Source organism: Lissotriton vulgaris, chromosome 2_1, assembly GCF_964263255.1.
Source record: "Lissotriton vulgaris chromosome 2_1, aLisVul1.2, whole genome shotgun sequence".
Classification (NCBI taxonomy): domain Eukaryota; kingdom Metazoa; phylum Chordata; class Amphibia; order Caudata; family Salamandridae; genus Lissotriton; species Lissotriton vulgaris.
This window is the reverse complement of record NC_141687.1, coordinates 207,397,357-207,422,225: the sequence shown is the minus strand read 5'-3', so window position 1 is coordinate 207,422,225 and position 24,869 is coordinate 207,397,357. Positions and strand designations below refer to the sequence as shown.

At 48.8% G+C, this 24,869-nt stretch overlaps 2 protein-coding genes across 2 annotated transcripts in view; one reads left to right on the top strand and one right to left on the bottom strand.

Annotated features, from left to right (window-relative positions):
* Positions 1-24,869, top strand: part of LOC147729840 (schlafen family member 13-like) — a 780,854-nt gene that overhangs the window by 264,150 nt on the left and 491,835 nt on the right. The window lies entirely within an intron of this gene.
* LOC147729841 (uncharacterized) overlaps positions 1-24,869 on the bottom strand; it is an 83,352-nt gene that overhangs the window by 26,712 nt on the left and 31,771 nt on the right. The window lies entirely within an intron of this gene.

Below are 24,869 nucleotides of genomic sequence, written 5' to 3'. Positions count from 1 at the left end.
TGGATTTAGTCTGGTAGGACAGGTGTGAAGGCTCTACGATTGTTTGCAAATGTTATGATAGCAACGAAACTAAAGGTGAACATGAAGTAAAATATAGCGCATGGATAACCTACGCTTTGACGACAGTTAAAGTAAAACAAACATTTGCAATGCAATAGGTCTCGCATTAGGAAAGTTTGAGCTATTGGTCTTGTCAATGACAAATTTTTTATTTATGTGTTGGTTTTGAAAATAGCGAAATAGCTTTGTCATTTACAATGCCAATACTTTTAACTTTTGCAAATGTGACACCAACAGCATTTGTAATGCAACATGTTTTGTATTTACGTGACTTAGATGTATTGATATTACAAATAACTATGGATTTTAATTTTTTTAAATAATACTGAAATAAAAGTTATTGTAATTTATAATGGCAATAGCTTAAACTTTTGTGAAGATTATGTTCAGTGTATTTTATTGTGACGAAAATCCAAGAACAGAAGTGAAATATTAACATCTTTTTGTGATATTTGTAATAAAGCTTGAAACCTTGAGAGAACATATTTGAACCAATTGTTGTTAAATGGTTGCACAGATTGATACTGTGGCGGCGACGAGTGATGCTGTGGCGTTCAGTGATGTTGTGATGTTGTGGCGTTCAGTGATGTTGTGATGCTCTGGCGTTCAGTGATGCTGTGGCGGTGCCATAGATAGAGTGAGGGCGACAGCTAGACCGAGTGAGGGCGACAGCTAGACCGAGTGAGGGCGACAGCTAGACCGAGTGAGGGCGACAGCTAGACCGAGTGAGGGCGACAGCTAGACCGAGTGAGGGCGACAGCTAGACCGAGTGAGGGCGACAGCTAGACCGAGTGAGGGCGACAGCTAGACCGAGTGAGGGCGACAGCTAGACAGAGTGAGGGCGACAGCTAGACAGAGTGAGGGCGACAGCTAGACAGAGTGAGGGCGACAGCTAGACAGAGTGAGGGCGACAGCTAGACAGAGTGAGGGCGACAGCTAGACAGAGTGAGGGCGACAGCTAGACAGAGTGAGGGCGACAGCTAGACAGAGTGAGGGCGACAGCTAGACAGAGTGAGGGCGACAGCTAGACAGAGTGAGGGCGACAGCTAGACAGAGTGAGGGCGACAGCTAGACAGAGTGAGGGCGACAGCTAGACAGAGTGAGGGCGACAGCTAGACAGAGTGAGGGCGACAGCTAGACAGAGTGAGGGCGACAGCTAGACAGAGTGAGGGCGACAGCTAGACAGAGTGAGGGCGACAGCTAGACAGAGTGAGGGCGACATATAGACAGAGTGAGGGCGACCTATAGACAGAGTGAGGGCGACATATAGACAGAGTGAGGGCGACATATAGACAGAGTGAGGGCGACATGTAGACAGAGTGAGGGCGACATGTAGACAGTGAGGGCGACATGTAGAGAGTGAGGGCGACAGGTAGACAGAGTGAGGGCGACAGGTAGACAGAGTGAGGGCGACAGGTAGACAGAGTGAGGGCGACAGGTAGACAGAGTGAGGGCGACAGGTAGACAGAGTGAGGGCGACAGGTAGACAGAGTGAGGGCGACATATAGACAGAGTGAGGGCGACATATAGACAGAGTGAGGGCGACATATAGACAGAGTGAGGGCGACATATAGACAGAGTGAGGGCGACATATAGAGTGAGGGCGACATATAGAGTGAGGGCGACAGACAGAGTGAGGGCGACAGACAGAGTGAGGGCGACAGACAGAGTGAGGGCGACAGACAGAGTGAGGGCGACAGACAGAGTGAGGGCGACAGACAGAGTGAGGGCGACAGACAGAGTGAGGGCGACAGACAGAGTGAGGGCGACAGACAGAGTGAGGGCGACAGACAGAGTGAGGGCGACAGACAGAGTGAGGGCGACAGACAGAGTGAGGGCGACAGACAGAGTGAGGGCGACAGACAGAGTGAGGGCGACAGACAGAGTGAGGGCGACAGACAGAGTGAGGGCGACAGACAGAGTGAGGGCGACAGACAGAGTGAGGGCGACAGACAGAGTGAGGGCGACAGACAGAGTGAGGGCGACAGACAGAGTGAGGGCGACAGACAGAGTGAGGGCGACAGACAGAGTGAGGGCGACAGACAGAGTGAGGGCGACAGACAGAGTGAGGGCGACAGACAGAGTGAGGGCGACAGACAGAGTGAGGGCGACAGACAGAGTGAGGGCGACAGACAGAGTGAGGGCGACAGACAGAGTGAGGGCGACAGACAGAGTGAGGGCGACAGACAGAGTGAGGGCGACAGACAGAGTGAGGGCGACAGACAGAGTGAGGGCGACAGACAGAGTGAGGGCGACAGACAGAGTGAGGGCGACAGACAGAGTGAGGGCGACAGACAGAGTGAGGGCGACAGACAGAGTGAGGGCGACAGACAGAGTGAGGGCGACAGACAGAGTGAGGGCGACAGACAGAGTGAGGGCGACAGACAGAGTGAGGGCGACAGACAGAGTGAGGGCGACAGACAGAGTGAGGGCGACAGACAGAGTGAGGGCGACAGACAGAGTGAGGGCGACAGACAGAGTGAGGGCGACAGACAGAGTGAGGGCGACAGACAGAGTGAGGGCGACAGACAGAGTGAGGGCGACAGACAGAGTGAGGGCGACAGACAGAGTGAGGGCGACAGACAGAGTGAGGGCGACAGACAGAGTGAGGGCGACAGACAGAGTGAGGGCGACAGACAGAGTGAGGGCGACAGACAGAGTGAGGGCGACATATAGACAGAGTGAGGGCGACATATAGACAGAGTGAGGGCGACATATAGACAGAGTGAGGGCGACATATAGACAGAGTGAGGGCGACATATAGACAGAGTGAGGGCGACATATAGACAGAGTGAGGGCGACATATAGACAGAGTGAGGGCGACATATAGACAGAGTGAGGGCGACATATAGACAGAGTGAGGGCGACAGATAGATGTGTGTGGTTGTGTGGGGTTGAGTGTGTGTGGGGTTGAGTGTGTGTGGGGTTGAGTGTGTGTGGGGTTGAGTGTGTGTGGGGTTGAGTGTGTGTGTGTGGGGTTGAGTGTGTGTGTGTGGGGTTGAGTGTGTGTGTGTGGGGTTGAGTGTGTGTGTGTGGGGTTGAGTGTGTGTGGGGTTGAGTGTGTGTGGTCATGGTTGTATGCATGTGTGTGTGCGTTTACAGAAGGATGTATGTGGAAGAGAGCAGCAGATCAGCACAGGAGAAGAGAAGAGAAAAGGGAGCTAAAGAAGGTGGTGGGGTGGAAGAGAGCAGCAGATCAGCACAGGAGAAGAGACCAGGGAGTTAAAGAAGGAGGCGGTGGAAGAGAGCAGTAGATCAGCACAGCAGTAGAGAACATGGAGTTAAAGAAGGAGGCGGGTAGAAGAGAGCAGCAGATCAGCACAGGAGAAGAGAAGAGAACAGGGAGCTAGAGAAGAAGGCGGGTGGAAGAGAGCAGCAGATCAGCTCGGGAGAAGAGAAGAGAACAGGGAGTTGGAGAAGGAGGTGGGTGGAAGAGAGCAGCATAACAGCACAGCAGAAGAGAACATGAAGTTAAAGAAGGTGGCGGGTAGAAGAGAGCAGCACAGCAGAAGAGAAGAGAACAGGGAGCTAGAGAAGAAGGCGGGTGGAAGAGAGCAGCAGATCAGCACAGGAGAAGAGAACGGGGAGTTAAAAAGGAGGCGGGTGGAAGAGAACAGCAGATCGGCGCAGGAGAAGAGAACAGGGAGTTGGAGAAAGAGGCGGTGGAAGAGAGCAGTAGATCAGCACAGCAAAAGAGAACATGGAGTTAAAGAAGGAGCCGGGTAGAAGAGACAGCAGATCAGCACAGGAAAAGAGAAGAGAACAGGGAGCTAGAGAAGAAGGCGGTGGAAGAGAGCAGCAGATCAGCTTGGGAGAAGAGAAGAGAAAAGGGAGTTGGAGAAGGAGGTGGGTGGAAGAGAGCAGCACAACAGCACAGCAGAAGAGAACATGAAGTTAAAGAAGGTGGCGGGTAGAAGAGAGCAGCATATCAGCACAGGAGAAGAGAAGAGAACAGGGAGCTAGAGAAGAAGGCGGGTGGAAGAGAGCAGCAGATTGGCTAAGGAGAATAGAACAGGGAGCTAGAGAAGGAGATGAGGTGAAAGAGCAGCAGATCAGCAGACGTTAACAGGGAGTTAAAGAAGGAGGCGGGATGGAAGAGAACAGCAGATTAGCACAGGAGAAGAGAACAGGGAGTTAAGGAAGGAGGCGGGTGGAAGAGAACAGCAGATCGGCGCAGGAGAAGAGAACAGGGAGTTGGAGAAGGAGGTGGGTGGAAGAGAGCAGCATAACAGCACAGCAGAAGAGAACTTGGAGTTAAAGAAGGAGGCGGGTAGAAGAGAGCAGCAGATCAGCACAGGAAAAGAGAAGAGAACAGGGAGCTAGAGAAGAAGGCGGGTGGAAGAGAGCAGCAGATCAGCTCGGGAGAAGAGAAGAGAACAGGGAGTTGGAGAAGGAGGTGGGTGGAAGAGAGCAGCATAACAGCACAGTAGAAGAGAACAGGGAGTTAAAGAAGGAGGTGGGGTGGAAGAGAGCAGCAGATCAGCACAGGAGGAGCGAACAGGGAGTTAGAGAAGGAGGCGAGGTGGAAGAGAGCAGCAGATCAGCAGAGGGAGAAAAGAAGAGAACAGGGAGTTAGAGAAGGAGGTGGGTGGAAGAGAGCAGCGGATCAGCACAGCAGAAGAGAACAGGGAGTTAAAGAAGGAGGTGGGGTTGAAGAGAGCAGCAGAACATCACAGGAGAAGAGAACAGGGAGGTAGAGAAGGAGGTGGGTGGAAGAGAGCAGCATAACAGCACAGCAGAAGAGAACATGAAGTTAAAGGAGGCGGGTGGAAGAGAGCAGCAGATCAGCACAGGAGAAGAGAACAGGGAGTTAGAGAGAGGCGAGTGGAAGAGAAAAGCAGATTAGCGCAGGAGAAGAGAATAGAACAGGGAGTTAGAGAAGGAGGTGAGGTGAAAGAGCAGCAGATCAGCAGAAGTTAACAGGGAGTTAAAGAAGGAGGCGGGTTGGAAGAGAGCAACAGATCAGCACAGGAGAAGAGAATAGAACAGGGAGTTAAAGAAGGAGGCGGGTGGAAGAGAGCAACAGATCAGCACAGGAGAAGAGAATAGAACAGGGAGCTAGAGAAGGAGATGAGGTGAAAGAGCAGCAGATCAGCAGACGTTAACAGGGAGTTAAAGAAGGAGGCGGGATGGAAGAGAACAGCATATTAGCACAGGAGAAGAGAACAGGGAGTTAAGGAAGGAGGCGGGTGGAAGAGACCAGCAGATCAGCACAGTAGAAGAGAAGAGAACAGGGAGTTAGAGAAGGAGTTCATTGGAAGAGAGGGACGGCGATCGATAGATAGAGGGAGGGAGGGCGATCGATAGATAGATAGAGGGAGGGAGGGCGATCGATAGATAGAGGGAGGGAGGGAGATCGATAGATAGATGGAGGGAGGGAGATCGATAGAGGGAGGGAGGGCGATCAATAGAGAGAGGGAGGGCGATCGATAGATAAAGGGAGGGAAGGCGGTAGAGTGAGGGCGGTAGGGTGAGGGCGGTAGGGCGAGGGCGTGTGAGAGGGCAAGGGCGTGTGAGAGGCCAAGGGTGTGAGAGGGCAAGGGCGTGTGAAAGGGCGAGGGCGTGTGAGAGGGCGAGGGCGTGTGAGGGAGGGTGAGGTCGTGTGAGGGTGGGGGAGGGTGAGGGAGGGTGAGGAAGGGCGAGGGGGTATAAGGGTGAGGGGGTGTAAGGGTGAGGGGGTGTAAGGGTGAGGGGTTGTAAGGGTGAGGGGTTGTAAGGGTGAGGGGGTGTGTGAGGGTGTGTGAGGGTGTGGGGGTGTGAGTGGGTGAGGGTGTGTGAGGGTGTGGGGGTGTGAGTGGGTGAGGGTGTGTGAGGGTGAGTGGGTGTGTGAGGGTTTGAGTGGGTGAGGGTGAAAGGGTGTGTGATGGTGAAAGGGTGGTTGAGGGAGTGTGCGGGTGAGGGGGAGTGAGGGAGGGTGTGAGGGGGTGTGATGGTGTGGAAGTGTGTGAGGGTGTGAAGGTGAGAGGTCGTGTGAAAGTGAGACCGTGTGTGAGTGTAAGAGGGTGAAAGTTTGTGTGAGGGTGAAAGTTTGTGTGAGGGTGAAAGGGTGTGTGAGGGTGAAAGGGTGTGTGAGGGTGAAAGGGTGTGTGAGGGTGAAAGGGTGTGTGAGGGTGAAAGGGTGAGGGAGGGTGTGTGAGGGTGAGGGTGTGTGAGGGTGAAAGGGTGTGTGAGGGTGAAAGGGTGTGTGAGGGTGAAAGGGTGAGGGAGGGTGTGTGAGGGTGAGGGTGTGTGAGGGTGAGGGTGTGTGAGGGTGAGGGTGTGTGCGAAGGTGAGGGTGTGTGCGAGGGTGAGGGGATGTGGGGGGTGAGGGGATGTGGGGGGTGAGGGGGTGGCGAGGGTGAGAGGGGGTGTGAGGGTGAGAGGGGGTGTGAGGGTGAGAGGGGGTGTGAGGGTGAGAGGGGGTGTGAGGGTGGTGAGGGGGTGTGAGGGTGAGGGGGTGTGAGGGAGGGTGTGTGGAGGTGTGATGGTGAGGGAGTGTGTGAGGGTGTGAAGGTGAGAGGGGGTGTGAAGGTGAGAGGGTGTGTGAGGCTGAGAGGGGGAAAGGGTGTGTGAGGGTGAAAGGGTGTGTGAGGTTTAAAGGGTGTGAGGGTGAGGGGGTGTGTGAGGGTGAGGGGTGTGAGGGTGAGGGGGTATGAGGGTGAGGGGGTAAGTGAGGGTGAGCAGGAGGGACTGAGCTAAGGGGCAGAAGAAATGTCTGCAGTGGAACAGAGACAGAAGAGAGATGCACAGAGACAAAGGGGATGAGAGGAAAGGGCGAACGGGGGAGGCAGAATCGGACGTGGGAAGAGAAGCAACAGAGCGGGGGACATCGAAAGCAGCAAAGAAGGCGGGTAGCAGGCAAATGGTGGTGCGCGATGTGCGCGGGGGAGTGGCATCCTTTGAAGTGTCTGATGCGAGGCACAGACAAATGGTGGTGTGACGTGTGCATGCGGGGGAGCGGCAGCATTTGAAGTGTCTGACGCGAATTCTGATTACCTCGTCCCTCCTCGCCAAAGTTCTTCTGTGCTCTGTTGAAATATTTGTAAATGCACAGTGTGGGAGTAAAGGAAATCTAGGAGCGCAAGCCGGGAAATTGTGTGCTTGTAACTTGTGTAGTGCTTAGCGAGGTGTGTCAACAGCAGCACTGTGTTTGGGGGAATGCAAGCGCCTATAGGTCATTGAGCTTGCATTGCTGTTAACGCTGCATATGGAATGGCCTCTAGGCGCTTGTATGAACAGGGTGCTGGTGAGAGGTCTCGCTCATGGTGCTGTTGGCACTTGTATGATGATTGTGTGATGCTGATAAGTAATTTTTTAGCACTACATACTGAATGGCCTCTAGGCGCCTGCATGAACAGGATGCTGGTGAGAAGTAGTGATTTATTTGCAGTGCAATCTCAATGCACCGTAGGCACTTGTATGGTAAGCGTAGGATGTTGAGAAGTACCGAATGATTAGCACTGCCTTTGTAAAACAAGCTCTCGGCATTGCTGTGGCGGGGGAGCAGAGCGGGAGCGCTTTCATTTGAAGTCTTATGCGGCGGGCTGGGGATCGGCAGCTTTGAAGTCTGATGCGAGGCACAGTCAAATGGTGGTTTGTGCATGCACATAGGTCACATGAACTGTGGCTAATCCGCCGTTTTGGCAGACTTTTCGGACCGCTTACTAGAAATCTCGACAATCGAGCATTGCTAAAGCAATGCTTTAGGTCGAGACCTAAAAAAATGGGGGGGGGGGGGCGGGCGGGAAGGGGGATATACATATGGTTGCAAAGAAACAAACCAATATTTGGACTAGATTCACAAGAATCATGACTCGGAGCCTGAAATAGGGGAGAGGAGAGAAGGGGACATAAGGGTAGGTAGAGGTTAAAGGTTAGAACAGGCGAGGAACAGTGAAGCGGATATGGGTAACGTTAGAAGATAGTCAAAATGGAGTTCAGCGGGGAAGATGACAAACGGACGGGACCTGGTCGACAAGATGGAGGATCCATGAAAGAGGAATGGACCAGGGTTCACAAGATGTAGGATCTAGGTTATGGGTCACCATTAAAACTATCATCACAAATTGCGGGACACAAAAAGACAAAAGTCCAAAATAAGCCCCCCACGTAGCTGGTTATACGGAGTGGAGCCGGAGTGGGGGACGCATCCGTAGCGCCAAGGGAGGGCAGAGTGCTGGAGGATGTCGGGCACAAACCGGCTGTTCGAGTGCTCACAGGCTTTGTGCTGCGGGAGAAGCAGTGCCATGAATCCGCACGCCGACATTCCAGGAAAATCTGCCTGGATGAAGGCAATGGTGCCAGAGAAAAGGGAGGCAGTAAAGTTCAGATAGCGCAGAAAAGCCCTGGGGCGAAGCGCAACGGCGCTGGGGAACTAGTCTCCACCATACCCCCCACACCTGGAAACAAGTCTTGGTCATCCCACGGGGGCGGATCTGGAGGGCAGGCTGTGGGTGAAAACAACAGCAGTCAAGCCCAGAAAAGATCAAGAGGGGCGACCTCGTCCCAGCTCCAAGACAGCCCCCGACTAGGAGAAACGCCACCAGGCATCGACCCTGCCGGGACTAGATCCGTTTTGATCACAGATTCATCAGGAAGCAGAGAGGGGGGAAGGCGACAGCAGCGGAGAGACGCAAAGAAACATGCCAGATGTCAGGCTATGTACACATTATGGCGGTCAGTGACATGCTCTCACCGGATGCAGAGTGTCCGCAGGCAACCGTGTTCCCTGAAGAGCCCGGCCATTGGGTATTGTTTACGCTTGTAACAAGTCGACTGTCCACCCCTCACCATAGCACGAACAGCAAGATGACCATTCTCCAGTCTCAACTGACGCCACGTTGACGTGCCATATACTGAAGCGGCCGTTTCAGCGAAATCCAGAGCGGTTATTTATGCGCCAGACCCACTAAGACCTTGGTCTGAAATAAAGAACACACGCTTTGGCAAGAGCAGTCTGAATAATTTGGTGGCCGGGTACCACATCAGATAAGACAAGCCAGCAAACGGGTCAGTCTGGGCCATTTGACAATGAAAGCACAAATGACTAAACCATGCAGGCGAGACAAAGCAGGCTAGAAGATGGGTCGCTGAGCCAAACAACTATATAGCGGTCACTCCAAAAGCTGCGCAATTAAATCCTACGGAAAAAATATACAACTACATCAGCTCCAGCTTTCATACCTTAGGCAAGATGTTAACGGCTACCAAAATACCTTATGTTCGTCCAACCGGAGGCGGTGATCAGTGAAAGGAAGTCAGTTACAAGCAGTCGCTTATATAAACATAGATCTGTCTGGATAGGTTGGGAGAACATAGTTCCGCTGATGAGCAGTTGATGAGCCAATGAATAAAGTGTTACACCTGGCAACGTAGAACAACTCGCCCCATCCACACCTACGTAAATGTGCGAACAGGGGATACACACCCACACGGGGGGCGAATAATACGCCTGCGCACACAACATCAAGCGAAACACACATGCGCAAAGCGTAGGGGGTAAACAGCTAGGGTGACCAACCGTCTTTAAATTTCACGGACAGTCCGTTAATTGGACCTCACGTCCGTTGTCCGTGGGGATCCTTTTTACGGACGCCTTTTGTCCGTAATTTTGTCTATCACAGGGAGCAGCACTGCTCCCCTGTGAGAAGCCTTAGCCCCTTGATGGGGCGCCACACGCTCCTCCTAGAGCACAAGAGCAGCCCCACCCGCTCATTGTCATTCTGTATGGGGCTGATGATTGCCACATGCAGAATGACAATGGGCCGTCTGGAGTGTTACTGCATGTGTTGGGCCTCCTCCTGCCTCGGTCTAGGGCAGCGCATTTTGGAAGAAATGTGCAAACACGCAAATGCTGCTACAGAATCCAGTTCATTCAAAGAAGCTGGTGAAACAAGTTGAAAAGAAGGGCCCCGGGCTATAGTTCTTTCTGGCTCATCATTTTAGAAAAGTGCAGTTTCAATATTATATTGAACAAAGCTATGGTTGCTGCATTTTTATTTTATGCATCTAACAACCACTGATAAAGCCAATACTTCTGGCTTTTTGTAGGTGTAACGTTACTTGTTATATATCTGGATACAATGACAGAAGAGGCAAAATACCAGTCCAGTGGCACACTATGCTAAACACAGATTTTTAGCTTAGGTGTTTTAAGCCCCACCCTTAATTACATCGAACACCCCCTTTTGAGAGACAACCCCCCCTTTTTTTCATCCCGCCTAAAGCCCTGGAAACAACACCATGTCACAGTCACCTCACATCCTGGCACTGTGCATCATGCATGACTCATGACTTCCACTTTTTCAGATTGCCTATGTGCAGGGGCATAGTGAACCCTCCGCCACCCACCCCTTGCTTTAGGAACTACAGCATGGGTGACATTTTTGATGGGTCTCTTCTGTCTGTAACTCTGCAGATGAAGGCTCAGCTCATAATTAATGTGAAACGGTTGGCGAGTGAGTTAGTGAAGGGATGAATGGATGTCTGGATGGATTGGTGAATGGATGATTAAAAACGTGATTAGATGGAAAATGGGCGAAAGGATGGATGGATGAGTGAAAGGGTGGATGATCGGTGAGTTTATGGGTGGATGGATGAGTGAACGATGGATGAGTGATAGGGTCAATGGATGGATTCATGAGTGGATGAGTAGAAGCAGGGCACAAGTCCTAAAAAAAGAAGTGGGGGGATGCTGCCACCGGAAGTGACGTCACAACAGGAAGTGATATCACAAAAGGTGGCTTGCACCATCAGGCTCATTGCCTCCACTCGCTCACCCCTTAGATGCGATTGCATCTGAGGAGTCCGCGCGTGAGCAGCGTGCTGTGAGCTCCGAGCTACTCGTCCCAGAGAGGCCAAAGAGTGAAGTCCAGCTGTTTGGCAGGGGAGATGGTGTCCACCCGGTAAAATAAGTGGGGGGGACGCCGTCCACCTGCGTGGTACTCCGACTCGAGTCCTGAGTAGAAGGATGGGTGGATGGATGAAAGGAAGGATGGCTAAGTGAAAGGGTCAATGGAGAGAGAAAGGGAGGATTGGTGGATGACTGAAAAGGTGAATGGGTGAAAGGATGAGTGACTGGATGGATGAGTAAGTGAAAGGATAGCTGGATGGGTGAAAGAGTAAATGGATGGTAGAGTGTATGGATTAGTGTATGGATGGATAGGGTGAAAAGGTGGATGGATGGATGGATGAGTGAAAGTGTGGATGGAGGGATGGATGAGTGAAATGATGGCTGGAAGGATACACTATCGATAGGTTTGCAAATGGATGAATATGTTTGGATATAAATGGGATTACTTATATACCATTGCGCGACCTCCTATAATGGGTCTGTAAAACCTACCTTTTGTCCCGAAGATTTGTCCTGAATTTTGACCCCCTGTCCTGAATTTTTTTCCTGAATTTTGACCCTTTGTCCTGAATTTTTACACTCACCTTCCTGAATTTGCACCCTTGACAGTTGGTCACTCTATACACAGCTCGATATGGTACACAGCTCTATAGAACACGGGTCTTAGGGCCCCGACCGTTGGGGGAATGCAGCGAGCGTTGCTTGGCTCCTCCCATCACTGGATCACCTCAGTGGCGTAACGAAACTTGAGGGGGCCCCCCTGCAAGGTACATGGAGGGGGCCCCCATGCTCCGGATCCATTCAAGCCTGCCGCCCATGCACAGTGCCGGAGAGGCCACTTGGAGCTCAGGGGGCACCCCTGCACCGCGGGGGCTATTGTTACGCCACTTACCCATAGAGGATCTGTAGCTGTATATGATAATCTGATGGGTCACACTTCAAAGCAACCCAGCTTCCCCAGTAGAACGGTCATATAACAGTAGAAGACACATATTAAAGAAAGGTCCAGTCCTATAACAGCAAAAAACACACAATCCATTATGCTTCTTTGAATGCCACCTTGTGACAGTACCTACAAGCTTTATCAGAATCTCACAAAAGGGTGAAGTTACTAGTGGATTCCCTGTCACAAAGCACACAATGCACCTGTAGTGTGTACAGATCATTGTTTTCAGGGTCAATTGATGTGATGAAAGAAAACGCTAGGAATTGCTTAGGTTGTTAAATCAAACATCAAAGGTGGAAAACTGCATTCCTGTTGACATGGAGTGACCTTACAAAAATGTATCGAAGGCCTGCGCCATCTTTAAACAAGCAGTATGCGATGCCAGCTGTAAACGCGCTAGAGGACTTAACCAGGCTCAGGGGCACAGCTATCAGAGGTGACGCCGGGCAGTGGAACTAGTGCCCAGGGGCGTGAGGGGCCCACTGCACTGTACAATGGCTGCATTTGACTACTCAACCTGTAAGTAGGATGGTTTTCCTTCTGTGCATAAGGGCTGTGTGCAACCTTGCTACACACTGACCACCTGTGTCATTTATGCAGCAGCTTGAAAAAAATATCCTGGCAGTTGCTTATCTATTTTCTTAATTCAGTCATGTCTTGGTATGCAGGACATTCAAAGATCCCAGACTCGGCAGCTGATGAACATCACTAGACCGATTAATTACACCCGCCTTTTAAAATGAAAGCAGATCAAATAAATCCGAGGTGCATGAGGAAATGTATTTTTTGAACGACAATCATTTTTACAGGACTCCATTGATTTTTACGTTGTCATCTCGTGGCAAACACTTTCCACACAACCCACCTGGTAGTTTTTCCTGATGTACAAGGAAAATTCTATCAGCATGACAAAAATCCATTTTTGCAGGCCTGCATTTCTGCCCAGGAACTGTCACCCGCCCAACCCCCTGTTCTCTTCAGTTCATCAGAAAGCCACATGGCCCTCACCCCGAGTGAATGATTCATTTTTCCTCTCCTGCTCCTAGCCTGATAAAACATCCTTGACACTGTGATCAAGTTATCTAGACAATGGTCTGACTGCTGGACTCTAATTCGGGTAAATAAACAAATGACTTGAAAGACCAGGCTTTGATCAGGCAATTGAACAATGACCTGAAAGAAAGAGCCCTGATCAAAGCAGAGCAGACAATGCTCTGTGTACGAAGCCTTGACCAGGTCACCAACTACAAGCATCGCCTTGATCAAGCTATCAACTACAAACACTGCCCTGATTGGACAATGGACTGACAGCCAAAAGAATGGTATGAGAAATGTATAAAAGGCTTGTAAGCTACAGAGTAAAGTAGCAGCCTCCTGGGTTTTGTCTCTGACTAGCTTGGGACTCTGTTCCATAGCCCGGGCTATTGAATAAATCTGGGTTCCTCCTGCAGACGAAGGCTCCTGTGTCTCCTTTTACTACGTATGAAGGGTATGGAAGACTTGGGCAGTTCCCCTGCCGCCGAGACCCTGTAAGTGGGTTATTCCGGCTCTTCATGCAGAACTATTAATTTTAAAAGCATTTAATTAGAGACGTGTTTTGCAAACAAAAAACATAAAACAAGTGGTCCTACTGAGCGTGGTTGTTGGCACTTAATCTTCAAACTAACAAAAACCATTGCCGCCTGTTACGTGGTCTATCTGTCTGCATGCTTATTTCTGGTAACTGACAAGAACCATTCATCAACAGAGCGGTGCTTAATTTTTAAAATATTAAGTGCAGGTGATCAATTTTTTTTAGGAGGCCACACTCACTTTTCCAGCTCCTTCCACATCCTCCAGCGGCTCCACCCACTTCCTTTCTTGTTTCCACTCACATCCACAAGCCTCAACACATCATAGCCACATCCTCAGATCTTGAGTTCCACAAGAAGCTGAAGACCTGGCTCTTCACATAAGCACCTTGGGGACCTCCCACCTACACAGCTGCAAAAATGCATGGATACCCTTTTGGGTGATTAGTGTAATACACAAATCAATATATCATAACAAAATGTAACATATGATAAGCCTATGACAACAACTTAAAAGTGAACTCAAAATAGAGAATGTGTTTAAATCTCAAAGTGCAGCTTTATGAAAGGTCATTAGAGGACTTGAGGCAGCTTTGCAAACTAAAGACAATGTGCTTGTACTGTGCTGTTTAAAAGATAGGAAGGGGTGAAAGAAGGAATACATTAAACAAGGCAGCAACAAATGGAGGCAGGGAGGGGAGTACTGGAGTGAGGACATATGAGTAATGGATGAAAGAAGGAGGAAATAAGAAAAGAATGTGAAAGGAAGAAATGAAGGAATAGAGGGAGAAAGGAAGTGAAAGATGGAAGAATAGAAAGAAGAAAGGAAAGGAGCAAGATAAGCATAAGGAAGAGTTGATGATAAGAAAGGAGGAAATTAACAAAGAAGAGGTGAAGGAGGGAGGAGGAAAAAAGAAAGTAAGGAAAGAATGGAGAAAGAAGGAATAAACGCACCAAGGGAGGAAGGATGGGGATTGAATGAGGGTGTAAGGAAGGAAGAATGGAATGAGGGGTGTAAGGAAGCAGGAAGCATGAAGCAAGAGGGGGAAGGAGGCATGGCTGGAGGTGCAGAGGAAGAGAAAAAGGGAAAAGAAAAAGATGAGACGAAGGAAAGAAAGGAAGTCAGGGAATAGATAACAGTGTGAAAGGTACTGGGTCAAGGAGGGACAGAGAGAATAATGACAGTGTAATATTGCAAAGAAATTGAAAAGCATCCCAGCTGTATCTCTTATGCACTGCGTGTTTTCTTCCTTTTCTTTTGTTCTTTTGTGGGATGAACTCTGTACAAGAAGATGATTGGGAGTTATCCAAATTCTTAACTATAAGTGTACAGTATCTATTTTATTGTTCTTGCACTTTTATGACCCTAGTGGCTGAAATAAAGTTAATAAATGGAATGGAAATGGAATGGGACAGCAAAAGATTGAAATATATTTATGTCCTTAACATACCATGAATGTTTGTAAAGCACATATTCACCAAAGGGGGCCTAGACACCAAATTTAAAATGTTGTTATCCAGCTCATAGGCACAAATGTTATCGACCTAAAAAAGATGAAAGACTGAATGGCACACCAAGATTTCAATTCATGACCCTGAGAACAAACACTGATTCCTGGAGTGGATATAAAGAAATGCGCAAGAAGGAAAAACATAAATGGGAGAGTGATGAAGGCGGAGAGATCTGAAGGCAAAGATAGATGCGGTAGACAAAGAATGTGAAGAGAAGTGAGGAAAGCAGAGCGAGGGAGTGCAAGACTGGAGTGGAACATGATGAGAATGAAAAAAGGAAAGAGGAAAAAGGGAAGAAGAACAGACAGCAGGGGCATGGAAAAAGAGTTCAAGGGAAAGATGAGAAGGTGAAAAATGATAAGCAGTTAATGAGGGAAGTTGGCGATTAAGAGGAAACGTGGATGTAGGGCAGAAAGTGAAAGACGAATGGAGAGAAGGGAAGGAGTAAGGTGTGAAGGGGAGGAAGAAAAGCAAATACTGATGAAGAGCAAGAAAACAGAACACCGCTCCTTTATTAAATACAGAGTAATTAATTATCTAGGGCCCGATTCACAGAAGTAACTTAAGACAAAATCCTAAACTTACTACCATTTTGATATTCACAGAAGGCACTTACTCATTTTGGTATTCACAGATGGCATTTAGGAGTCCTGAAGTTAGGAGTCCTAACTTCACTACTCCTAAACTGAGAAAAATCCTAACTTTAAGACTTTCGGTATTCACAGAAGGCATTTAGGAGTCCTAAAGTTAGGACTCCTACCTTCTATGAATACCGAAATGAGTAAGTGCCTTCTGTGAATACCAAAATGAGTAAGTGCCTTCTGTGAATACCAAAATGGAAGTAAGTTTTGGATTTTGTCTTAAGTTAGTTCTGTGAATCGGGCCCGTAAAGTTGAGGGGTGACAGGACTTTATCGTTATTGGCATAGCTGTGCTGTCCAAGACACACAATAGCGATTTAGGGCACCATATCACTGAGTGGCAAGCTTGGGGGCGCACCATTTGCGAATGCACTGTGAAAGCATGTGCCATTGTTAGTTTTAAGGACTTGTTCTTTCAGAGTGTATGTGAACATGGCGGTCCCCCCACCTCCTCAAGCTTGGTGTACACGCCACCAAAAGCGATTGTTGCATCAACCTCCAGGAGCGCTGAAGCCAGCGCTGCAAACACGTTCACTTAGAAACTCATTAACTGAACCACTCACATTGACTTGAGTATAGAAGAATACATCACAAAAACTCCATGTGAAGATGGAAACAACGTCATTTTTTTTAAATTACGGCTTCCTTTTACAATTTGTCCACTTCAGGCTTGTTTGCACAGGTCTGCCTGTAGTGTATCCTAAACATTCTACATTTTAACAAGTGTGCACCAAATCATTTGCACAACATGAATGACTCTACAGTCCTCTATGGGCAACAGTGGTGGAAGAACAAAAAGTCATATATGACTCTTTCAATTTAGCTCCTAAACTATAATTCATTTTTTTCAAAACAATTAACCCTTTCCATCTCATAATAAACCAATTACATACAGTGAAGTGGGTCAGGGGTGGCATTTTACCATAAGTAGATTTAACAAAGGAGATGGACAATGGTTTCCGCAGCATACTATTGCTCATTTTGCTTTAATCATCCGGCATGTATGTTTGGATCAATCAGTTTAAGCTGTTGTGTTCATTCATCTAGTAATTGAATTTAGTGGAAATTAAATGAAAGGAGACACTTGCAGAGACAATACGGTATGTATATGAAATTCAAACACACAAATACATTCCTGCTATTAACTAACCTGTTTCAGACCACTAACGACCGCATTTTAAATCACGTAGCACATACACTTGTGATTCTGGATGATGGGTATCATTTTTTAAAGCTTTCTTTGGTTAGGGTTCTCGTTAGCCAGTCTTTTTAATTTGGTAAAGTCAAAAGCAACTTGTAGATTAGAAGCAGCCTTCTTTTCAGATATCTGCTATTTCTTTCATCTATTGCTTCTAACAAATGTGGACTTTTTGTATCCTACAGCTGAGTCAGTGCGAACTATCTGTCGCAAAGAAAAGAAAACAATATAAAAATGCACAAAGTCCTCATTTTCAAGGCAAATACAGTACCAACACTTCTCATCTCTGGAGCAATCCATGTAATGGGAGAGTGCCACCACATCTCATCAACAAAGATGTACTCTTGGACAGTGAGTACCTGCACTTCCACGTTTCTATTTAAAGTACTGGTGGTACCGGTAGTAAAAGGAGAGCATGGTGAGATGGGAGATGTGCAACAAGAAACAATTTCACGGGGGACAGCACTGCCATTGAGTTTGAGGCATACTTACTAAGTGACCCCTGTCACTGGGGCGTAACCCTAAAGTCCACGGCTAAGGTTCAACATTGTATGCATTATTTAGTTATGTTTTTTCACAGAAGTTCCCCTATTTGGCCTTTTCCTTCCTTACCCAGAGCCCACCACAGGGTCTAAGTGTCCCCCGACAGAGGCCTACCCTGCTGTTGGGGGAGTGGGACATCCAAAGACAGAGTATCCTCATTGGAGGGCAAGGGCACTCCCAGTGCCAAAAATTATTTGCTCCACTTACGACTTACCTGATCCTTCCGAGGGCATGTGCTAGTGACATTGTGTTGCATCACGTTGTGCTGTTACAGGTCCAGCATGCCCTTCTATGCCTGCTGCCCACAGCTGCTCCCTGTAATGCTGCCACGGCCTGTGCCACGCAATTAGAGTGCTGGCAGTTTCTAAGTGCAGAGCAGCACTTGCACACCGTGGTTAGTGGTGGGTCATGAGCACTTTGAATGCAGAATTACAGACAGTTGCTGGTGAGTGCAATAAAAATGCATGCTACGCACTCTTTTTTTAAAATTTATTTCAGAAAGGCATGGAAGCAAAATAGATCTACGGAGTGCTTCATGGTATCCTGCTATCAAACCCAAACTATGTGACTCAAGCGCAGCCTCTGGCAACCATCGGTCGGATTTTAAAAGGCACTAAATCTGAAGTGCAGGCTTCCAGCACGAAAGACAGAAGTTTAATAGAATGTGCCTTTTATGCCGGATATGTATTTATTTTTTGTACATCTCCTGTTGCTTTTAATAAGCAAGTAAATCCAAACTATGAAAATCATACCTGTATTGATCTCGGGCACTCGTTTAAATTCACTCCTGGCTTTTGAATGTTGTACGGTATTGTAAAACATTTGACTTGCAGTCCTCCACAATTCCAGCATACCTTGCCCCAGTTCAGCGAAAAGCCCACCCTCAGCCATTCTCCAACAGAAATTAAACAATGTTCCTTGTGGAAGGCAGGCATGATCTGCTGACGTGACGTGACATCACTAACGAAATGATCACGCTGTTTCAATGTGCCTGGACCAGGTTGGGCCTTCCTATGAGGACATACCAGGAAGCAACAGCTGAAGAACGTGATTTACCAGGCCATCTGCTGGAGCCGGAGAAGAAAAATCGTATAGACCAGGCCCGGTGAAATAAAATAAGTGCCAGTGCTGCTGAGCACCGGAACAAATTAAGCACTGCAACAGAGTATCTTTGATAAGGCAATCCCTGTTTAATAGTGTTTCTCACCACTTCTCATTATACGTGAAAGCAAGGCAATTAAATGCAAGAGCTACATATTTGTTCATAATGAAAGAAACTCTAATTATTTTGACATTTTATTATCGTATGTGACCAGCAGCTCTCGCATTCTGGTATAGTAACAGAAAAAAGTAACCAATATATCAACTGAAGCAAAATTGTGTCCTAAATTTCGTTTACATAAATACAGCCCCATTAGAGTTAATTATTAAAAAAAAATCCACACCCTGGGACAGTAAACAATATTTACAAGACCAAATTTGTGTCAGACGATATTTTTGCTCGCAATAGTCTCACATTTCAGTGTTTGTGACAGCGAAGATGCTTAGCTGGTGGAGGGCTTGTCTGACTTGGACCCTTGCATCACCAGTCCCAGGACATCACTAAGGCAGGATGGCGAGGCTGGAAATTCTGCTTTGTTAATTACCTCCCGGCCTGAGAATGGCACCCTCATTAGTTCATGCAGGGTGCAGGGCCGGGAACTAGCTCCATTTAGAAGTCAACATAGCATGAAAATATCAGGAACCCACACTTCGCTCGAGTTCCTGCGAGCTCCGAGCGTCTGCAGCCTGTCTGTGGTGGCGAGGAGGATGGAGGAGCCGAGATGCCTCCTGGGCTCTGTACATACTTGCCCAGAGGCCACGATACAACATTGTTTCCCCTATCAGCTGCTGGAGGAAGGAGGCAATCTGCATAACATGTGGACGGGACGGAAGAAAAGTGAACGCATTTTCTTTCGTCCCTCCTAGGGCGGGCGGGGGTCATTTTCCTTGAGTACTGTGCTGAGGGCCCCCCCTGCAGCTGGGGGCCACCCAGCAATGCGGGGGCTGCGGGGCCTGTGTTAAGATCACCTTCTGGTGCTGGTTCGGGGCCCGGTTGTTGGGGGGGCGGGGGGCGGCAAGCGAGCCTCGCCCAGCTCTCCCCTTAGTGTGGCCTCCGCTTGCGCAGGCCTGATGTTGCGGAACGGCAGCGGGCCAAAAAGTTGGTCACATGCATGGTAAGGTTGTAGCAGTTTCGGGCACCTCAGGTTAGCTCACGGCCCCCGCAATCACAGGTGAGGCACTGTGATTTGGTGTTTAAGGTCGCTGTCGCTTCTAAGGCTATGTGTTCGAACTAGGGTGACCAACTGGTATTGGTGCAAATTCAGGACGGTGAGTGTAAAAATTCAGGACAAAGGGTCAAAATTCAGGACACAAATTCAGGACAGGAGGTCAAAATTCTGGACAAAACTTCAGGACAATAGGTACGTTTTACAGACACATCAGAGGTCGCGCAATAGTATATAAGTAAGCCCAGCCATTTCCAAACATATTCAAGCATTTGCAAACCTATCCATCATGCATCCTTCCATCTATCATTTCACTCATCCATCCCTTCATCCATCCCCTCATCCATCCTTTCACTCATCCTCCAATATCCATCCATCCATCCACCCTTTCACCCTATCCATCTGTACACTTATCCATCCACTCTTCATCCCATCCATCCATTCACTCATCCATTCAGCCATTTACCCTTTCACCAATCCAGCCATCCTTTCACTTACTAATCCTTCCACCCATCCACTCTTTCAGTCATCCATCCATCCTCCCTTTCTCTCTCCATCGACCCTTTCACTTAGCCTTCCTTCCATTCATCCATCCACCCACCCATCATCCATCCATCTACTCATCCACTCATGAATCCATCCATTGCCCCTATCACTCATCCATCTATCATTTCACTCCTTCACACATCTATTCATCCTTTTGTCCATCTACCCTCCCTTTCACTCACTCATCCAGCCTTACACCCACCCTTTCACTCATATGTCCATTCATTCACCCTTGCACTTATCAATCCATCAATCCATCCATCATTTCACTCATCCACCTATCCCCCATCATCCACCCACCCACCCACCATCCACCCACCCACTCATCCATCCTTTCACCCACCCACCATCCAATCCACTGATTCATCCTTTCAACCACCCACCATCCACCAACCCACTCATCCATCCATCCTTTCACCCACCCACTCATCCATCCATCCTTTCACCCACCCACTCATCATCCATTCATCCATCCATCCTTTCACCCACCCACTCATCATCCATTCATCCATCCTTTCACCCACCCACTCATCCATCCATCCATCCATCCATCCTTTCACCCACCCACTTATCCATCCATCCATCCATCCTTTCACCCATCCATCATCCTTTCACCCATCCATCCATCCATCAATCAATCAATCTGTCCTTCCCCTCATCATCCATCCATCCATCCATCCATCCATCCTTCCATCCTTCCCCTCATCATCCATCCATCCTTTTCCCTCATCATCCATCCATCCTTTTCCCTCATCATCCATCCATCCTTTTCCCTCATCATCCATCCATCCATCCTTCCCCTCATCATCCATCCATCCTTCTCCTCATCTTCATCCATCCTTCCCCTCATCTTCATCCATCCTTCCCCTCATCTTCAGCCATCCTTTTCCCTCATCTTCATCCATCCTTCCCCTCATCTTCATCCATCCTTTTCCCTCATCATCCATCCATCCATCTGTCCTTCCCCTCATCATCCGTCCTTCCCCTCATCATCCGTCCTTCCCCTCATCATCCATCCATCCATCCATCCTTCCCCTCATCATCCATCCATCCTTTTTCCTCACCATCCATCCATCAAACCATCCTTATCCATCCATCCATCCTTTTCCCTCATCATCCATCCATCCTTCCCCTCATCATCCATCCATCCATCCTTTTCCCTCATCATCCATCCATCCATCCTTCCCCTCATCATCCATCCATCCATCCATCCTTCCCCTCATCATCCATCCATCCATCCTTTCACCCACCCCCTCATCATCCATCCATTCCCTCATCATCCATCCATCCATCCATCCTTTCACCCACCCCCTCATCATCCATCCATTCACCCACCCCCTCATCATCCATCCATTCACCCTTCCCCTCATCATCCATCCTTTCACCCACCCCCTCATCATCCATCCATCCATCCATCCCCTCATCATCCATCAATCCATCCATCCCCTCATCATCCATCCATCCCCTCATCATCCATCCATCCCCTCATCATCCATCCATCCTTCCTCTCATCATCCATCCTTTCCCGTCATCCATCCATCCATCCTTCCCCTCATCCATCCTTCCTTTCATCCATCCCTCCCCTCACCCAGCCATCCATCCCATCCATTTATCCTGCCCTTCATCCATCCATCCTTTCCCTCCATCCATCCATCCATCCATCCATCCATCCTTCTCATCCATCCATCCATCCATCCTTCCCCTCCATCCATCCTTCCCATCATCCATTTATCCTGCCCCTCATCCATTTATCCTGCCCCTCATCCATTTATCCTGCCCCTCATCTATTTATCCTGCCCCTCATCCATCCATTCTTCCCCTCATCCATCCATCCTTCCCCTCCATCCATCCATCCATCCATCCTTCCCCTCCATCCATCATCCTTCCCCTCATCCATCTTAACCCTCATCAATCATCCAGCTACCCTTCCACCCATACATCCAGCTATTTACATTTTCTCTCCATCCTTCCCCTCACTCATCAATCCATCCATCTCCTGATCCATCCATCCTTCCTTCCCCTCCATCCATCCATCCATCCTTCCCCTCATCCATACATCCTTCCCATCCATCCATCCTTCCCATCCATCCATCCATCTCCTCATCCATCATCCTTCCCCTCATCCATCTTTCCCCTCATCCATCATCCAGCTACCCTTCCACCCATACATCCAGCTATTTACATTTTCTCTCCATCCTTCCCCTCACTCATCAATCCATCCATCCTCTCTCATTAGCCATTTATTCAATCTTTCATTCATCCATTCACCCTTTCACTAATTCATCCAGCCATTCACCCATCCCTTCACTTACTTACTCGCCGACCTTTCCATATAAATTTTGAGCTGAGCCCTTTTGAGAAGAGGCCCATCAAGAACTTCACCCTCGCTGCAGGGGCCGTTCCAGGACTGGGACGGAAGCCACCCAGGGGGGAGACAGGATCCACCGCAGGGGGGGACAAGAGCCACCACAGGTGGGGGTGGACTGGAGCCACAACATGGGGGGATTGGAGCCACCACATGGAGAGACAGTAGCCACCACAGGCGGGGGGGTGGGGGGGCAGGAGCCACCACAGGCGGGGGGGGCAGGAGCCACCACATGGGGGGACAAGAGCCATCACAGGCGGGGGTGGAATGGAGCCACAACATGGGATACAGGAGCCATCACAGGAGAGGGAACGTAATCCACCAGGGTGGGCACAGAGGTGGGCATGCAGTATTCTAGTATCATCTTGGGCTTCTCGCCCCCTCCTGCACAAGACAACGAGAAGACATGCTCACTGTCCAAAATGCCACCCCCTGCTGTGATATACAGTACTTACAGGAGATACTCTAAGAGAACTGATTGAACTGATTGTCCTCCATACTTTGTTAATCAGTGTGAGTGCGATTGTGCCATTTCTTTATTCTCTTACATTATAGACTGCATGTTTGAAGAACCGAGGTTTGCTTACATATAAGTGACAGTAATTAAGCTCGGTGAGGAGAAGCAGGTGCTGCCTCGGTGTAATCAGGGGTGTAATCTGGCCGAGTCTAGGATGTTTGGGGCCCCGGGCCCTGGGTAGAAATGGAATGTGTGAGCCCCCCTCTAAATAGCAGATACAAGAGGCATTCAGGGCTGTTTGCATGTGAATGGATGCCCCCTGCTCCTGAACCTGCAGCCCCTCCCTCTGTCACCTTCAAGCACCTCTTAACAGCTCATCAAGGGCTGGAGGTGTGAGGGTTGCCATCCCGCTGTGCCTCTACAGTGCTGCTGGGGGTCTGAGCTTTCATACAGCATCGAAGTCAAGAAGGGAGGTGGGGGCAAGCTGTGCCCGGTTAAAATTACGGACAAATGGCGTCCGTTAAAGAATCCTTCACGGACAACGGACAGACAGCCAAAATTACGGACTGTCCGTGAAATTTACGGACGGTTGGTCACCCTAGTTCGAACACAGGTATTTCAAAGGTTGTGGTCTCGAGTTTTAAAATCATGGTGGGACCATGCCAGTGGGAAGTCGGGGCCGGCGTCCGCAGAATTTTTTCCAGGGGGGGGGGGGCAAAATGTTAACATCATTACCATCCTCGGACATGATGTGTGCCAGATGGGGCACAAGAAAAACTGGGGCGCAGGAGGAGCAGGAAGCAGGCAGCATAGGAACTCATACACCATAGGGTTATTGTGCCACAGCCATCTCTTTCTTTTGTGGCCTTTGGTAGATATCATTCACACCTTCTAGAAGCTGGCAAAGAAAAAAGCAGAGCTTAGCTACAGACAGGAGCGGCTCTTGGCCAAAAGTGAAAAAGCACAGGCATTCAAACTGAGCTACCTTTGGAACATGCATATGGATATGAGGGCGTGGATAGCTCCACGCGGCTTGCACAAGGATATCTCTTGTGCAGTTTATAGGACATGCTATCATTTAACTGAAGCGCTGGATGAAACAAATGTTCTTTATCAGTAACACTAGGGTCCTCTGTACGAGTGCTCTGGAGCCACACGTGATAAGTTAGCACCCAAACGTTAAGGTTACTGGTGGTCGTATTAATTGTGGGAGTGCTGACGTAATGGCTATTCTCAGTGGAACTCAGGGGTTCCAATGAGAAATGGGTCTGCCCAGGTGAATCAGTAATTTTGAGTTTAATTCACTTAGTAGCGCTCTGTTCTTGCCTGCATATTCCCCTGAAATATTTGATATACTTAACATCCGAAATCTCAGTGGGAAACAAGACAGATCTGCTGTGTTTACGCAGACCTCATAATTTTGATGGCCCGTTAACTCATGCTAGTTTGTCCATCAGAATAAACGGTCTTCTGGTACTCAGGACCTAGGTGAAACATTTCCTTGGAAGATTTCAGTAAATAAAATTTCAGGCTAGTTTCCTGAGAAGCTCAGGGTGCTAAACTCAGTCTTGGTTATGGTTAGGTGTTTGGGTCGAAGGGAAGAATCCTGACTTCGGAATCTACCCATGTGGTCAACATTTTCTGAGGAGTCTGGAGCTTAGTGCACACTCAGTTGGAATTGGTGGAGCTGGATAATAAAAACAAGCTGCATTCAAATTTTACAGATTCTAGCAAGGCTTTTCTGATTTCACAGGGTTGCCCAGAGCCTGTACTACCTCTAAGATGGACGCTGTGGACTTTTTGTAGATGTGTGTTTGTATTAGCATGCCCATTCCTAAATTCCTCATTAAATTGCCATAAAGCCCTCTCATTTAGGAGTAAGTGTTCCCCATTTTCCATTTACTCCCCCTTGTCCCGCCTACATAGGCGACAA